The sequence below is a fragment of the Camelus bactrianus genome, chromosome 18 (assembly GCF_048773025.1).
Source record: "Camelus bactrianus isolate YW-2024 breed Bactrian camel chromosome 18, ASM4877302v1, whole genome shotgun sequence".
NCBI lineage: Eukaryota > Metazoa > Chordata > Mammalia > Artiodactyla > Camelidae > Camelus > Camelus bactrianus.
Genome location: NC_133556.1, coordinates 56111 through 73034, shown reverse-complemented (window position 1 = coordinate 73034; position 16924 = coordinate 56111). Strand labels below are relative to the sequence as shown.

At 56.1% G+C, this 16924-nt stretch overlaps 1 pseudogene; it reads left to right on the top strand.

Moving 5' to 3' along the window:
* The first annotated feature begins 6084 nt into the window (after positions 1-6084).
* LOC141573858 (large ribosomal subunit protein uL11-like) lies at positions 6085-15798 on the top strand (annotated as a pseudogene).
* The last annotated feature ends 1126 nt before the right edge of the window (positions 15799-16924 follow it).

Genomic DNA, 16924 nt, shown 5'->3' with positions numbered 1-16924 from the left:
GGTCGTGGGAGTCCAGACACAGCTGAGAGCTGGTCTGACCCTGGGCGGGGCCGGGGAAGCCAGCAGGGACCGGCACACGGCCCTGCACTGGGGCCTTTTGTGGGACTGCACGGTCTGTGGACAGAGCAACAGCTCAGTGTCTTGGTTTGCAGGAAAACACAGGGGTTGTAGAGCCTTCCAGTCAGCAACGTGCTTTCCGAGCAGACTCAGGAAAACACAGCTGCACTGTGCTTGCACCTTCTCAGAGGGTCTGAGATCCTCACACACACTCACAGCCTTCGAAGGAAGCACACGGACCCTTCGGCCCAGCACTTCTACTTGGGAATCCACGCCAGCACAGTAATGAGTGACCGTGCCCCAGCTGTGTGCAGAAGGAAGTTTAGTTTCTTGTAAAACATCAGAAACAGCACAATGCCCACCGGCCAGGAGGTACATCCTGATACAGTCACGTGGTGAAGTGTCACTTTGTGTCTGAGTCAGTGTTCAGCAGTGGAATACGGGCAGTGGAATACGTCTGAAGTGTAGTGTTTATGAAGGTAAGTTTATAGAATGGTGTGACAGCAAAAATATCACAGCTCACAAAACGCACAGGAAAACCTGAAAGTCAGGGAGGTTTAGGAAAAGCAGCCAGTTTTGTAGGAAAGTAAGTCACGCAGGGGTGGGGGACGGGGAGGAGGAGGAGTGACAGCAAATTCAGGAAAGAAGGAAGCAAGAAAGGGCCTCCAGCCCTTTAACCCCTGCCCGATGTCACCGTCCTGTGCCATGTCTCCCCTCAGGAGGCCTGCAGTGCTGACCTGGGTGAAGTGCCTGTGTGTCCTCACATTGCTGCAGGAGGACTGGCTGGTGTTCACACTCCCAGGGACTCGGAGAGAGCCCATTGGGGTTGGCAGCCCTCCTGGGCAAGGAGTGGTCCCGGTGGACACCAGCCCAGGTGGAGGGGCAGGGGTAGCAGGGGCGGCAGGGACAGTGGGGGCTTCAGGCTCTGGCCAGCAGCGTGAACACAGAAGCAAGACCTGCCCAGATGACAAGTGTGGGGCCTTGTCCCTCATGCGCTGGCCATGGGGTGTCCCGTCACCCCCTGGCCTGCAGAAGGTGCTTCTCATCGGTGTTACCTAACCTTTGGTCTTCCTCATGTTGCCCGAGGTGAAGGGGCTTTGTCAGGGCGGTGCCTCCTGGGGTACCTTGGCCCCAGGAGGCCCCGAGCATCTCGGGCACGGTGGCTCTGTCCCCTGCGTCCATCTCTGTCTGGCTCAGCATTGCAGCCCAAGCCCCGTGCATCCACAGGCATTTTCACGCTGACCTTGACCTCAGGCTCTTGTGACTCCTGTGACCCCCAGCTCCAGGGCTTGGGTTTGGGAAATCACCCAGTGACTCACGGAGCCACGAGGGCACTTCCCTCAGCTCGTCCTGAGCCGGCTGGGGCATTGTCTCCCTTTTTCCACTTGGAGGGAGCAGCTGGGAGAGGGGCCTCCCAGTGTGGTGGGCGAGGGGTTTGGGATGAGGCCATCCACCAGCCCTGAGCTGCCCACCTGACCCTCATGCGGGAGCCGAGGATGCAGGCTCAGGGGCAGCTGTGCCCACTCCCTCTCCCCTTCAGACCGCTCCCTGCTGCGGACCTCTGCTGACATGTGTTATTGCGACAGGTCAGGAAATCTCTGAGTAACATAGTGACCCTCGGAAAGTGAAAACGGGATGATTTTGATGTTCTCTGTGTGTCAGGCTGTGCTGAAGACTCCCCCACGCCAGGGCTGGCCCAGGGGGTGGGCGAGGCCGTAACGTCTTCACTTTACAGGAGAGTGAACTGAGGCCACTCGCTCAGCCTCCCAGAGCTTCCCCACACCCAGGTGCTCACTAATTCTTTCCTTTTTACATTTTCATTGTATTTATTCTTTTGCTCACCCCTTTGTCCATTTATTTTAAACAGCCTTACTGAGTTGTGGTTCACTCACCACACAACGCACCCATTTAAAGGGACAGCTCAGTGGTCTTGGTTTCTTGATGGACACATCCATCACCACGGAGAAACCTGTTACGTTCAGCTCCCGAGCCTGCCCACCCCAAGGTAGGTGTGATAACAAAGGTTGGTGTGGCTGGTGACGTCTATTGAGGGCCACCTCTGCCATGGCCCCTGACCTGCTGGTCACTCCCGCCTTGGTTGTGGCTCTGGGCTGTGTGTCCAGTCCTGCCCAGCTCCTGTTAGAGACCGGCCGCTTTGAGGCAGGAGTATGGGGCTGGGGCCTCCTCCAAGCAGCCCAAACCTGCTTTGTCTTAGAATCTCCCTGGAATTACTGAAACATGAATATGAAATAGGAAACAAATGGACATGCTTCACCGTGGCCATCGGAAAACCACTGGGCCTAAATCCCTGAGGTCGTAGCACAGTTTGCCCTCAAATCTCCCATGGTGAGTGTGGATTGGACCCAGCATGGGACCCCGTCCGTGGTCCCCACCCCAAGTTAGATTAGTTCACATGGCCCCATGTGAGTCAGCACCGGCGTGTTAGCCAGTGAAGGAGCGATTCCTCCTGAGCACCTCTGTTCCACGGCCTGATGTGGCCTGAGACCCAGGTCACTGCCTCTGTGCAGGGTCTGCTCCAGCCACAGGCCACCTCCTCCCTGGTGGACCCCATGGCAGGGGTCACCACCAGCTGCTGCTCTGCCCATGCCCCTGCCCACACAACACTGCTGCCTCCTCCTGGGAAACCCGCCCTGTACAGACTGAGGGGCCGGGTGCAGGACACGGGGCCTCAGGGCTGACCCCTCCCCTCATCCAGGAGCTGGCTGGGGAGAGGATTTGTGCTAGCGGTGGCCACAGCCCCTGGGCTGTGCAGAGGCCCCCTCTCCTCACTCGCCCACCCCTCCCCAGCACAGGGACCCTCTCCCCTCCTCACAGCCCTGGACAGCTGCAAACTGGGCAAACCTACCCCGTTACCTGAGAACAGATGACACTTCAGCTGGCCTCCAGGAAGGAGAGCGGGGAGGAGCCAGGCTGTCCACTCCTGCATCACCTGGTGGTCTAATCCAGAACCATGTGGCTTTCTCCCTGGACACAGCGTCTCTTTCTGAGTTGGAGCCTGGTGCCTCCCTCGAGGGGAGGGGTGGCCCAGCTCATGGCCAGCACCTGGGGGCTGGGGAAGATGCCTATGAACCGTAGACCACAGTGCTGGGGGCCTGGGAGCTCTGAACGTGCCCCAGAAAGGGCCCCCAAGAGTGCTTGGGGGGCGCTTCTGAGGTTCTGGCCCACAGAGATGGGTGGGGGTCCCACTGGCCCACTAGGGTCACAGAGCTCTCAGGGAGGTCTCGGGGGGTGGCCCTCATCCAAGCTGTTGGCTCAGGGGTCGGGGTGCTTGTTCAGTCCAAGCCTGGTGCTTCTGGGGTGCAGGGAAGATGGGAGGGGGAGGGGGAGGAAAACACTTCCTGGGTCTTTATTAGATGCCTTGCCAACCAGGCTCCCCCACTGGGGACACAGTGGGGCCCAGCAGGCGTGGCCCTGCCTTTCTTGGGCCCACAGTGCGCTTGGGCAGGCCTCGAGCTCTCTGGGAAGACAACTGACCTGCGAATGAGACCATCTGGGGTGCAGTTCAAGCTGCCACACATCAGCCCCGGGCCCTGGGCCCTGAGCACGTCCTTTGACCTTTGGGGACACAGCCCAGGCTGTGCCCAGGGGGCCTGGCCAGAGGACCCCCCCACAGCCCTCACCCCGGAGGACCCCCCGAGTTAGGGTCTCATGTCCAACCCAGACAAAACCTGCTGGTCTCAATGTTACCATGGGAACAGATCCAGGACAGAGGTCAGCGCCTCCTCCCCGGCAACGTGGAGATCGCGAAGGCAGGCATGTCCGCCCCCATGGGCCGGTGTGCCGGGGGGCAAAGGGCACAGGAGCACAGCTCTGCCACTTGTCACCAGAGGGACAGGGGCCTGTGCTCCCATGACTGCTCACAGGGGAGGCTTTGGCGGGGAGAGTGTCGGACGTGGACATGGTAAAAAAGTCAGGGGTGCAAAGTGATTGCACGTAGATAATCTGGAAACAGCTGCCTAGAATGTTCTCTACACTGGACAGTGTGCTTTGAGGTCATTATTCAGGATTTTGTAGGCCATTTCTTGGCCGAGCCCCAGGCTGGCTTCTGGCTTTGCAGAAAGGCGACATCGTGTTTTACAGGTGGCAGATGGCTTTTATCACACCTCTGCATCATCGCTGTGGTGACAGGGCCGTGGTGCTGCCCCGGGACGTGAGCAGGGGCCCCAGACGTTGCCCGACAAATGTGTTTCTCCAGCTTCCCTGCTGGTTGAGCGCCCATGCTCCCCTGGCCCCCACAGCTGGGCACAGGCTGACCAGGCCAGTCTCACAGGATGGGCGTCCACTCCAGGCCCCACAGAGGCCTCGTCCTCCCTCTGCCCCCTCTGCTCCTGCAGGAACTTGCTTGGCCAAACCCCGACTTTCTTTTGGCTCTTCTTTTTCCTCAGGTGCTCACTCTGGCCTGGCATTTGGGATCAAGGCCGTATGTTCTGTTGTCCGTGGGCACCTGCAGGCTTGTACCAGTTGTTCAGGTCATCCTCAGCCCTGCTCCCTTTGCAGCAGTGTTATTTTTAATAACCAGATTTATTCCTCGGTCTGGAAGAAATCACTGCATTCGACCAGAACAGACATGATTTATGTTTTGAAAATCAGTTATGCTCTGCTCAGAAAATAAAGATGGGCACAGACACCAAGGGGCGTCCAGGCTGAAGCCCAGGGACGAGGGGCTGGTCTGGGGCCAGCAGGGTCACTTTCGAGCAGGTCATGAGGTGATGAGTCAAGGCCGCAGCCCAGAAACTAGTCAGACGCCCGCTGCTGCGGGACCTGGGGTCCTGGAGAGGAGCGGGGGTGGGGTGGGAACGCAGCCGGGGCTTCAGGGCTGCGGTCTCTGGGACTGAGAGTTGGGGCCCTGTGCACTCTTGGGCCTGGCTGCTTCCCTAAGTGAGGGACACCCTTCCTCCCTGCACGGGAGTCCTTGGATTCCCCACCGTCCTTGGTCCTGGACCCTCACCTACTGCCTCGTACACGGCCTGTGTTAGCTGGACCTGCTTCGTGCTGAGCTGGACAGAGGGGAGCAGACCTTGATCACGCGGGTTTTCTTGGATCCCGGGGGATTCCAGGCAAATTTTGGGGTCAGCACTTGAATACTCCTCTCTGGCCAAACTGAGTTCCTGATGGTCCCCAGACTCCACGTTCTCCATCTGCCAAGACAAAGTGTACCTTCCTGCGGGGCTGTGCCACTAAGCCAGTCACACCAGTTCTTCAGCCAGAAGAAACTGTCTCCTCCCAACCCGAGAGCACAGCCTCTCCATCCCTTGACAGTCAGAGCTACGTTCGTGATGGTGGTCATTTTGGGCCAGGTGGTCCCTTCCTGTGTCCTGTGGGTCCCTGGGGCCTGGCGCGTGTGGGGGGTGGGGGGTGGGTGTGTGTGTACGTGTACGTGCCCATCTGGGTGTGTGGCCAGCCAATATCCATGGGAACCTTGGACCTCGTGAGAACTCCTGTCACCCAGGTGTCATGGAACCTCACAATTGCATTATGTAGCTGGAAACGTGGGCTCAGGGACCTCACTGTGGGGCGGGGTGGGGCGGGGGTCGCAGCGAGGAAGGGATGGGGAGAGGGCTTAACCCATGTCTGTCTGACACCACAGCCCAGATGTGTCACCACGACTCTCTGCTGCTCCCACGTGCACTGGCCCCTCAGCCTGATGCCCGGGACCCAGAAAATGAATGACTGGGTTCCTGCCTCAAGGAACTTAGTGTTCTTGGGAGAGACTGACACAGACCAGGAGGGCACTGAGTGAAGGTGGGGTCAGGTGGGCACTGAGTGCGGGTGGTGGGGCTAGAGGATCCTCTGAGCGTGATGGGGAAGGGAGCCTGATGAACCCGTTAGGAGGTGACGCATGGTTCATCAAGGGCACGGGCAGGGCCAGAGGGTGGCTGTGGAGATGGAGAGGGTGGACAAGTCCGGGAATTACTGGGGGAGACTCTTCAGATGATGGTGGGGGAGGGGACGGGCAGAAAAGGAGGTCTGCTTTTCTTTTGAAGTGTTGGAAGGAAGCAAGGGAGATGGCTGGTAGACAGAGCACATGGGGACGGGAATCTGAAAATGGGCTTGTTTGCTGGATGTCCTCTGTCCCTCCCTCTTCTCTGTGCTGTCCAGCCCCGGCCCTCGTCCTGCAGACCCGTGGCTCCTTAGGGCTCCCACTTCCCTGCCCTGCAGCTGTGCCCTCTGTTCAGACGGTATCTGTCTCTCAAATCCCTTGCAGTGAAGCCATCGTGACCTTTGAAACAGATGAAACGTACACTTTTTCCAAGTGTGACTCAAAGGATGTGAGGTTTGTGCACAAGGCAGTTCTAAAAGTGGATGGGTAATTGCTGGTTCTGCTTCCTGTAATGATTTTGTAAGATCATGTCCACTCCCTCCCCCACAGAAAACAACTGGAAAATCTGCACAAAAGCAAAAAGGAGCCACTTGAAGGCATCAGGGACTGACTAGCAGGCAGATTTGGGGGGTTGTATGAAGAGTGTTCTGTGGCTTCCCATCTGGGGCCCAGGCACGGGGGGCAGAGTACTCTGGGGGAAACCTGGAGGACGAGAACATGAAAGTCGGGGAGCAGCCACCACTGAAGAGAGTGGGGGACCCGAAAGGGGAGAAATGTCCGGGGAACCTTCAGACCGGCCACCGCCTTTCTGGCCGGCTGCACCACACACGCACCAAGCCTTCTCAAAGCAGCCCGGCTGAGGACAGAAGATCTGCTCTGGGGCTGGAGCTGCGGCTGGAACCACAGCCTGCAGTTGGAGCCCAGCTGTGGTCGCCGCCTACTGAACCAGAAGAGACTCCAGTCAGTGCAGATCTGCTTTATGTGCCACGAGTGGTTCTAACAAGTGATCACACCAAGGCACTCTGTTGGTGCATTGTCAAGGTTTTGAGGAACCTCTGTTCTGCTTTTCATAAAAGCTGCACCAGTTTGCTTTCCTACCGGCAGTGCGCCAGGGCTCCCTTTCCTCTGCGTCTTCACCAGCACTTGTTGCTGGTTGTCTTTTTAATAACAGCCATTCTGACAGGTGTTGTTACTGAAACAGAGGTCCAGCTGCTCTCTGCTTGAGGCCAATAGTTGAGAAGCAAGTGTTGGTAGGAAAGGAAAGATTGCTTTATTCAGGAGGCCGCAACCTGGGGAGAAGTCACACTTGTGTCCAAAGGGCAACTACCCCTGCGGATCAGGGGGAAAGAGCTTTTAAAGGGGTGTCTCAGGGGTGCATGGGTGGAGGGAGGGGGCTGTAGGCAGAACAGCTCTGACAGTCATCTTGAAATTGGTCATGTGGTGGCCTGGTTAGCTTTATCTTGATTGTTTTAAGTGCAGTTAATCTTCAGTTCCAGGGTCAGTGTGTTCCCATTTCTTTGAGGCCAGTTCTCAGAATTGTGGCCGCTCCTATTAGAGCTACCATCTGGTCATCATGTAGTTATCTTCTTCCCCCTGGTGGAGGTTCCAGTCTCTGCAAAACAACTCAGAGGACATGGCTCAGAATATTTTCGATGGCCCTTGAGGAAGAACTAAAAGTCCTTGACTTTGTTTAATGACTAAACTATAATTATTTTGTTTTGCTTGACTGTTTCCCTGTTTCTGTATTCTCTTATTTCTCTGATGAAACTTGTTCTTTGACTGAAGTTGTTCTACAGGCAAGAGGCAGGTGGAAGACATGGGGTGGGGGTCTGTCCTGGAAAGGCCCAGGGTCCTGCTCCATTCTGGTGTGAGGTGGTGTCTCCCTGTGGTTTGGATTTGCACTTTCCTGATGATGAGTGACAGTGAGCACCTGTCCAGGTGTCATCTCATCAGATGTACAGTTCGCAAGTATTTCCTCCTGTTCTGTAGGTTGTCCTTCACTCTGTGGATGGTTCCCTTTGCTATGCAAAACCTTTTGGGTTTGAATGAATCTCATCTCTTTTTTGCTTTTGTTGCCTGTGCTTTGGGGGTCATATCCAAAAAAAAAAAAAACCAAAAAAAACCCCACCAAAATCATTGTCCAGACCAATCTCAAGATGCTTTCTCCCTATATTTTCTTCTAATTATTTTATGGCTTCAGGCCTTTAACTCTTTAATTCATTTTGAGTTGCTCTTTATGTGCGAGTGAGATGAGGGTCCTGTTCCCTCTCCTGCATGTGGAAATCAGCTTTCCCAGCACTGCTTGTTGAAGAGACTGCCCTTTCCCCACTGTGTGCCCTTGGCACCTTGGTCGAGGATTGATTTGCCAAAATTAGCTGGAGTTACTTCTGAGCTATTTTGCACAATTGGTCTATGTGTCTGTTTTTGTGCCAACACCATGCTGTTCTGATTACTGTAACTCTGTAGTGTATTCTGAGATCAGGTAATATGATTCCCCCACCTTTGTTCTTTTGTTCAGGTTTGCTGAACGGCCTGGGCTAGAAGCTCTTACACTGCCACCCTACTTCGTAGCTATTTTAAGTGATAGCAATCTAAAAATTTCAGTTAAAAAGCAGATATTTTCAGGATGGATACAAAAACAAGACTGCAACGTACGCTATCTTAAAAAATTGCACTTCAAACATAAAGACACAGATAGTTTGAAAGAAAATAGCTTTTGGCTTTTGGCTTTTGGCTTGGAGGAGGTCAAGGTGCAACTTTCTTTAGTCGTCCCGAATCCAAGTTCAGCCAACACCAGCCACCTCCACCATGCCGCCCAAGTGTGATCCCAACGAGATCAGAGTCGTATCCCTGAGGTGCACCGGTGGGGAAATCGGTGCCACATGTGCCTTGGCCCCCAAGATTGGTCCCATGGGTCTGTCTCCAAAAACGGGTTGGTGATGACATGGTCAAGGCAAATGGCGATTCCAAGGGTCTGAGGATTACAGTGAAACTGACTACTGAGAACAGGCAGGCCCAGACTGAGGTGGTAACTTCTGCCCCCGCCCTGATCGTGAAAGCCGTCAAGGACCCACCAAGAGACAGAAAGAAGCAGAAAGACATGAAGCACAGTGGAAACGTCACCTTTGATGAGCTTGTCAACCTTGCCCGACAGATGCAGCCTTGATCTTTAGCTAGAGACCCCCCCCCCCAGAACCATTAAAGGGGCCCCGGGGATGGCCCAGTCTGCGGGCTGTGCTGCTGGTGGCCGCCACCCTCACGACACCCTGGAGGACATCAGCAGAGGTGTGGTGGGTGCCCAGCGGGTTAAGACCTACCAAGAAAAGTGGTTTAACAAAGGGTTATTTGACAACAAGAAAGAAAGAAAGAAAGAAAGAAAGAAAGAAAGAAAGAAAGAAAGAAAGAAAGAAAGAAAGAAAGAAAGAAAGAAAGAAAGAAAGAAGGAAAGAAAGAAAAGGAAGGAAGGAAGGAAGGAAGGAAGGAAGGAAGGAAGGAAGGAAGGAAGGAAAAAAGAAAAATTTAAACTGCAATAAGTGGACAGGGAGAAGTGGAACTGCTTCCGGTGTAGAACCACATGTGAGGAGAAACCTGAAGACATGCACGAGCAGTTAGCACAGGTCCTGGGGCCACTGCATCCCCACCCACAGAAGGACGAGGCTGGGGGGGTTCCTGGCTTCACCCGCATACAGAATTAATTCAAAGTGGATCACAGTCCTACATGTAAGAATCAAAACTACAGAACTGGCAGAAGAAAACATAAGAATAAATCTTCATGACCTTGGATGTGGCAATGATTTCCCAGATATGACACCAAAGCACAGACAACAAAAGACAAAGTAGATAAGTTGGACTTCCTCAAAATGGAAAACTTCTGTGCTTAAAAGGAGAAAGGAGGAAGTTAATCCACAATCGAACATGACAGAAGATGTTTGCAAATCACGTCTCTGATAAAGGTCTGGAGCCCACCAGCCAGCCAAGCCCCTGCTGCCCTGCGGGGTGCGTGTGGCCAGCTCCCTCCCAGGTAATGAGGAGGCTTCAGCCCCTCCTCCCCGAGCGGTGGACACCAGTCACCATCAGCATGTCAAGGAGTGAGTGCTGATTTTTTCTGAGCCCAGAGTCCTTCCCGTCACCACCCACAAAGGTTGATGGCTTCAGGGTGCCTCCTACAAATGCAGTGTTTGCAAGTCTTTGAGAATCAAGAGAACGGTGTTCACTTTTCTGAAAAGTGCGTCTTATTATTTCATGGCAGCGACTGTTTCCAAACTGGCACCATGTGGTGCACTCCTACTCTTGTTTAAAGTGGCCACAGGGGTTTGGCTGTCCCCTATCCCACACCCTGTGACGAGGCCAGTGGTGTCAGTTCCTTGTGGTCCTCACCTTCACTGGGGATTACTCAAGACTCAACCTGTGACTCTCTGATGGACCCCTGGGCCTGCAGAGGCGCTGGGGGCGGGGGCTGGGGAACAGGCCAGGTAGACACCACACCTTCTCCTTCCTGGGGCCTGGAACCTGGCTCCTGCCCTCTTATAGGAGGGGTTTTTGGGGTGAAGACTAAGGTTAAGTGCCCCAGAACTGAAGTACTGTCTGGGGAGATGGAATCTGCCTCCAAAGGGGAAGAGTGTGGCCTGTGGGCCAACGTCCACTTCCCTCAGTGCCAAGGCCCCTGTGGTCTGCACTCTGACTCCCTACCCTCACCCACTCCCCTTGGCAGAGAAACTCATGGGGAAGGGGTCTAACCAGGCCTGGAGCAGAACATCCTCAGCTGTCAGCCCCAACTCGGCCCGTCACACAGACAGACGTGTGTGCACAGGCACACAGACGTGGACACACACACACATCTCTCCAGCTTGGGGCCCACAGCCTCACTTCCTTTTCTGTGAAGGAAACAGAAACCCCCTCCCCCGCCAGTGTGGTGTCCCTGGCAATTAGCTGATTGTGAAAACTGCACACTGTTCGTCAGAAGAAAGGGCTTCTCAAATTAATTCTCCAGATTCGAGTGGGTTCCTGTCAATGCCAACTGAATTCATCCTGGAGAATTTCTCGTCACTTCAGACACATGGGCCCCACCAGGGAGGACGCGCATCCAGGCTGGGAGCCCCTTCGTCCTCCCAGGAGGATGTTTTTGGATCCAATGGCCCTTTTATCCTGTGAAGTTTTCCTTCCTTCAAAATCAGAGCCCTCACCAGTGTGGGAACTGGTTTTCTTCCCAACATGCACAAAATCAGGTACAGATGCATCAAGGAGTTAAATACGAGAGCTTCCTCAAAAACTGCCTGGAAAGTATAGGTGAGCCTTGGAGCAGGGATCTCTTAAATACATTGTTGAAGCTCCAACTGTGAAATGAGAGGCAGGTACATACGAGGACATTAAAGACCTGTTAATCGAATCTCCTCAAAGAAAGTGGGAGAGAAGTTAGAAATGAGAAGGTGTTTGCCAAGGACACGACCAACAAAGGGTTAGCATCAGGAAATGTAAAAAAATTCTGAAAATCAACAGGAACAGGAAACGTACCCAGGTAGAAACCCAGGCAGGAGACCTGAAGTGGTGTTTCCCATGAGGAGAACGTTGTGAGGCGATGGCTGTGACCTGCAGCTGGGATGCGGACAGGACCACAGAATAAGCCCGTCTGATGCCCTCTCCCCCAGCCTCATGGGCCCTCCCCCATGGTCCAGGCTCTGGTCCAAGGGGAACGGACCCTGGGATCTGCCCCGAGCCGTCGACTGCCCTTCCCAGGAGATGGTCCTGCTGGGCATGGGTGGGGGGATGAGTCAGGGCTATGGGTCTGAGCTGTGGCCATCTGCGCTCCCTCCTGTGGGTGGCGGGGCCGGAGGAAGTGGCTCTGGGCAGAGGTCCCCTGGGGCTCATCAGGTCGCTGACCTCCCCATGGTCCTGACAGAAGGCCCAACAGAGAAGGGCTGTGGCTTCTGAGTGAGCAGACATAGACAGACACACAGACAGACAGACACAGAGACACAGTCAGATACACAGACACAGTGAGACAGACAGACCGATGCACAGACACACAGAAACATAGACACACAGACCCAGAGACACGGACAGACATATAGACATAGAGACACACTCAGATACACAGACACAGAGACACAGACAGATACACAGAGACAGAGACACAGAGACACAGACACAGACACACACACAGACACAGTTAGACACAGAGACATAGACAGACATGCTAACATAGAGACACACAGACAGACACAGAGAAACATAGACATACAAAAACACCACAGACACAGAGCAACACAGACAGACACACAGACACACACACTCAGATATACACCCACAGACCCAAAGACACACACGAACACACAGAGACACGCAGACACGCGTGCACGCGCACACACACGTCTCCACAGGGCTGCTGTAGACCAGAGCCGGGGTTTGTCTCATGGCCGAGACCGCTCCATCAGGTTGTTCTCCATCCCCCAAAGGGCGTTCGGGCTGCAGGACCACCAGACCCCCGCGGCCACTTTCTTCACTGCGGTTGTCACAGGGGCTGTTGGGAGGAAGCCATTCCCCTCCAAGGCCTGGTGCTTGAGGTCGGGGGTCCAGAATTGAGGTCAGATGGACCTCAGCCTTTCACCAGCTGTGGGACAGCTGGAGAGACTGTCCTCGCCACGCCCACATGCCTCGTGGGGTGTCGTGATGATGGCTGAGCTTCCAGCAGAGTGGGCGCCTGGCACCTGCTCTGGGTGAGACCCTCTCACCAAGGGAAGGGACGTCTGTAGCGGGGGCAGAAGCAGCCTCTGGAGACCCACTTGGGGCTCCTCTGGACCCCGCATGGAGGGAGGGTCTCATGTAAACAAACAGCGTAAGTAAGTGGATGGTGAATTGGTGGAGGAGCCAGCCCATCTGCTGAAACCATGGCTTTTCCTTCTGGTTTCCTCTGTGAGCAGTGTCTCCTGCAGGGCCTGTCGGGAGGTGCACTGGGTGGCAGGTCTGTGAGTGCGGGAGGAGGCCCCTGTGCTTGGCTGGCCCACGGTGAGTACAGGTGCCTCACTCGGGGGTCCCACAAGTCAGAGGGTGGAGGACAGGCTGTTCTGATGGCAGGGCCACTAGCCGGCTCAAGTCCTCCCTCACTCCCGTGGCTGTGAGTCCTGTGGCCCCAATTTGTCTTTCCCTCTGCATGTGATGAACTGGACCCTGTGCCCACAAGCGCTCGGTGGGAAGAGACAGCCCCACATGGCCAGGAGCCTGCCGGGGGACAGCTCGGACAAGAGCCTCCTTCGTGGCTCAGCCCTTTGCCACCTGGAGCTGAAATCTCGGAGATGAGTCCCTTCTTTGCCCCAGCCTGCTCCTCTGAGAGCTGGGGGTGAGGATGTCACCAGGAGTAAAGGATGGATTTTATCCATCAATTGCTGAGCATCAGGCGCTGAATGTGCCATCTCTCCTTTTCCTCAAAGACCCTCTAGGGTTGGTATTAGTGTTGCCACACGGACAGGCTGGTGCCATCGGGAGATCCCACGGTGGGTGAGCAGCAGAGCCGGCACCTCCACTGGGGTCTTGACCACCTGAGTGGGTTCTGTGGCCTTCTGGTGGCGCCCAGCCTCGGTCAGAGCTCAGAGCCCCGCTCTGCCTGGTCAGCAGGCGTCGTGTTAGCTGCGGGTCCTGGTGCCAGCACAGCTCTGTGTGTGGCAGAGACTCAGCAGGTCACTCTGAGTGACTGAAGGAGTGCAAGTCACGGGGAGGGAGAAAGGAAGGGATGCAGAGCCCCGACCCCGATCCCTAGCTCAGCAGGGAAGCTCCTGTCAGAAGACAAGGCAGGTGCTGAGGAGCTGGGCACCTCTCTGCAGGGAGAAGCTGCAGCTGAAAATCAGCTCTGACTGGCTCTGTGTAACAGAGCTTCTACAGAAGCATAAAAATAATTTGCTCCATTAAAGAAAACTAGTTTCTTGGGGATCCCCGCAGCTGCAATTTGAAATGGGCTGCGCGAGGCTGGAGAACAGGTCACCTCAGAGGGTCTCAGCTGCCCAGCCTCCAACCCCGAGCACCCTGCTCTCCCAGGGAGTGTGAAGTCCAGGCTGCCCCGTCTGGCCCGAGACCAGGCCTGGATGTCACCATGTTCCATGCACCCAGAGCAGCTCCATCCAACTCAGAGGTAACAGGATGTGACAGTTGCTGACAAGCAGTGGGGACACTGCCCCCCATGCAGCCCAGGAGATGACAGCTGCTTCCCTCTTGGCCTCATCAGTGTGGCGTATCTGCCCTGGGCAGTGTCCAGCCCCAGGCCTCGGTGACCAGGGACACAGAATGCTGGTGGAGAAACAAGTTAATGAGCTCCTGCGGGGGGGTTTTGGGCAGAGCCGGGCACCTTCCTGGGAGGCAGGCCTGGGCAGCACAGGACACAGCAGTGGCCTAGATTGCCAGCCAACCCTCACCTGCTGGAAGGTTCCACACGACCCTGTGCGCGGGGCCTAGGTCATGCCCAGTGCGCAGAGGGCAGACCCAGGTGCATGTGTGCCCGTGGGAGGGTGGGTGTGTGTGTGGGTGGCTAGCGTGTCTTTGTGTGGATGGTGTGTGCATGTGTGAGGCAGGAAACCACAGTGTAGGCCTGGGGTTCTAAGTCCAGGCTGACAGGAGCCCTCACTTCCCCGGGCCCTCACGTGTACCGAGCGCTGGGGCAGCCGTCGCCTGCCTCCATTCTCCCGGACATCAGCAGGAGTGAGGGGTGGTTGGGGCCACGCCTGCCCATGCGTACAAAGCCACACTCGGCACCGAGGCCTCAAGGTCATGTTCAGGATAGATGTCACCCAGCAGAGGAGCCGCCTCTGGAAGCCACTTCTAACCTGGGCCCCAGGGGCTGTCGTGGCCACCCCTGCCTCCTCTCCGTCCATCAGCCGCTCTTTGGTCAGTTGTCCAGGCGGCGTCCCCCGTCCGGCTGCTGTCTCTCCACAGCAGAGCCCCGGGCTGGAGAGCTGGCTGGCTGTTGTGCCCATTCCCACTCCTGGCTCCGCCCCCCGCAGCCCCATGGTCAGTGCGTCTCGAGCTCAGCCGCGGCTCAGGCTCCTACTTCGTGCCGCCTCTTTGCCAGCATTTTCTCTTTTCCTCCTGTCAAGCTTTGCTCCATTTCACGCAAAATTAAGTTGGAAGTGATTTCAGTCACTGCCAACCCTGAGACGACTTTTTAAATAGTGACAGGATTAATGTCCCGCCTCCCAGGCAGGGCTGTGGGGACAAACTGGCTAATGCAAATCCCACAGGGAAGAGGAAACTGCTGGTCTGTTTCAGCATGCAGACTTTTCCCCTGAAGGTGTGCTTCCCTTTGAAGAGGTCCATACAAAGCTCTACACAGATCCCACTTGTTCCTGCCCCTTGAAATTTAACTTGTAAATCTTCTCCACTGCCTTACTGGTCAGACCAAAATTACAGATATGAACTACCATGAAGCATGGGAGGGAGGCCAGGCCGTCAGCAACGCCTCCGAGCAGCGAAGGGGCCGCCGGGGAAAGCTGGGCGCTCCGCCCGGCTGGGTTCTGGCTCTTGCCCTCACGGCAGACTTGCCGCCCCTGCACCACCTGTTCCCATGGGAGCTGATGGACGCCTGTCTCTGCAGCCGGGATGTGCCTCCCTGGCCCAGGCTTCCTGAACCCCCTCCTCTGGTCTGCTATTCCTCTGCTCTAGAGGGAAGGTAGGAGGGGCAGATTATACTCTATTAGTTGATAGAAAGTGTGGGAAGCAATTAGCTGTAGTGAGTGCTCAGGAAATGGTACTAAATACATGTATTGATTTGAGTTCTTGAGCAAAGTCAGGTTGTGGTCAGGGCACAGCCCTCCATTCTGAGAGAGAACGTTCCATGCATGAACGTATTGGGAACCTCAGTTCCTTCCTGGTCTGCACCACAAGGGTGACCTTGGAATAGGGATCAGGGCTCCACATTCTCCTGACCATGCCTGCCACTCAGGCTCTTTGTGAGCCTCAGGGCAGCTCAGAGATGAGAAAGCAGACTGCACTTTCTCCAGGATTTTGGGGGGGGGGGGGCGGGGACGGGGGTAGACAGGAACCCAGGGCCAGCTTGCTCAGCCTTCTGGAGGCTGCCAGCCAGCCAGGCTAGGCCCACTGGGCAGGGCAGCCCCAGCCATGGATGTGGGCTGAGACCACAGCAGAGCAGGCAGGACAGCACACCTGCCCATAGGCTGTGGCTTGCACCCAGGTCAGACAGCGTGTTTGTGGGAGAAGGAAGGGCCCCCAGGGACAGATTCCAGTGTTAACCGCCAGACTGGACACCAGGAGAAGGTGGTCTGCATTGGGTGAGCTCATTAAGGACCCTCTGCTCCCAACAGGCCAGAGTGACGGGGCCCTCCTGAGGTCTGTGCTGGGTGTGCATGCCCACGTTTGTGTTCCCGAGCTGTGAGTCTGTGTGAGATGGGCGTGTCCAGAAATTGAGTGTGTGCGAACCGTGAGTGCAAGGGTGTGAGCCCGCTGACGTCCTCGGAGACGCAGGAAGCCCGAGCCAGCCCTGCTGTCTGCGAGCACACAAGGCGTGGCTCCCTAAGCCCTGCTCCCCTTCAGAGGGGAGGGGCAAGGTGATGAGTCTTCAAGCCGACAGGCTGGTGACGCTGTGCTGTGGGCGTCAGTGACCCGGGTCTGGGTTCAGATCCTGTTAACTGAGGACTGGGGACCATTCGGCAGCTCACACCCCCACTTCCCTCCTCCGTAGAGTGGGTCGCACAGACCCGCCGCAGGGAGGTCAGGGCTATGAGAAGGTCCCCGTGAGCACTCGAAGCAGCACCCCTTGTGGTGTGCTCCCACCCACTCTGTTTTCAGGGCTTCACTAGCATTGTCAGTGCTGTGGGGGAGCCCACCCTGAGAGGCTGATGCTGGGGGGTCCCCTGCAATGCAGCCCCCCTGCTGCTCCTCAAGCTCACCGTGCAGTTCCTGCCTCAGGGCCTTCGCACATGCTGCCCCCTCGCTGGGGCTCCTCCCTCCACCTGCAAGCAACGGGCTCTGTCCCATCAATAACGTGACCCCTCCTCACTCAGCCTGACCCCAGACCCCCAACTGGAG